Source organism: Elephantulus edwardii, unplaced genomic scaffold (genome assembly GCF_000299155.1).
Source record: "Elephantulus edwardii isolate Elephantulus edwardi_28Jun2011 unplaced genomic scaffold, EleEdw1.0 scaffold00021, whole genome shotgun sequence".
Lineage (NCBI taxonomy): Eukaryota > Metazoa > Chordata > Mammalia > Macroscelidea > Macroscelididae > Elephantulus > Elephantulus edwardii.
In genome coordinates, this window is record NW_006399771.1 from 26,767,627 (window position 1) to 26,768,741 (window position 1,115).

The 1,115-nt window shown below is 41.2% G+C and overlaps 1 pseudogene; it reads right to left on the reverse strand.

Annotated features, from left to right (window-relative positions):
• Positions 1–632, reverse strand: part of LOC102852300 — a 2,540-nt pseudogene extending 1,908 nt beyond the window's left edge.
• Between the last annotated feature and the right edge of the window lie 483 nt (positions 633–1,115).

Genomic DNA, 1,115 nt, shown 5'->3' on the forward strand with positions numbered 1-1,115 from the left:
GGATGGGAGTATCAGAGACAGTGCGTTTGGCACAGGACAGAGCAGAGTTTAGGGCTGTTGTACATAAGGTTGCTATGGGTCGCAAGCAACTCAACGGCACATAACCATCAATAACATCTGTTAACTGACCAGCCACTCCAAAATCTGCCAATTTTGCGTGTTCTTTTGTATTAAGGAGAATATTTCCAGATTTTCTATTTTGGTGTATTTTCCTCACAAAATGAAAATTCTCTAGTCTTTTCAATGTAGATTTAAGATTGGCTACAATTTTATCTTCTGTTAAAGTCTTGTTTCATAATCTAATTTTGTCTGAGATAGAGCTGGCTTCACAGTACCCTATAACAATCCAGAGGTCTGTGTTCTAGAAGTAACTGCCATAGTACTTTACAACATATGGCTAGTACACTGCTGCATTATGGACATTTCTCTGATGATTTCCTAAAGATCTGATTCAATAGATTATTGTTTAATTGCCTCAACTTGACCAGTCTCATTATGTATTGCTTTAAATCCACTTTCATAAGATCCTTCTCCAAGTTTCTCTAACACATAAAAACTTCTTCAGGCTGCTTAGTCAAACTGTCTTCACTCAGTTTTTTTAGTTAACTCTTGGGTGCCAGCATCTGTTCCATGGTGGCCAGAGACAGAAGAAGGGAGCGGGGAGGCAGAGAGGGCTGTAAGAAGAGAAGAGTCTAGAGCACTGGCCGGCCAGCCCCTGGGAGCCAAAGAGGTAAACTCAGGGAACTTGCAACAACTTTTCTTTAATTCCACAGCAGAGCCTCTGCCCTTTTGGGAGCACACCTCCTCCCTGCACAGTGGCCAATATATCTTATTTTCATCTATGCAGATGATACAACTCTGCTTGCTGAAACTGAGGAGGACCTGAAGTGTTTGCTTCAGGTCAAGGACTGCAGCCTTCAATATGGATTGATGATCAATATCAAGAAAACAAAGATTCTCACCACTGGGCCAATTGGCAGCATCAGGATGGATAGTAAAGAGATTGAGATTATTAACAGCTTTAGTTTTCTTGGCTCCACAGTCAACACTCTTGGCACCAGCAGCCAGGAAATTAAAACAAAAACATTGCAATGGGAAAGTACTAAAGAGCAATG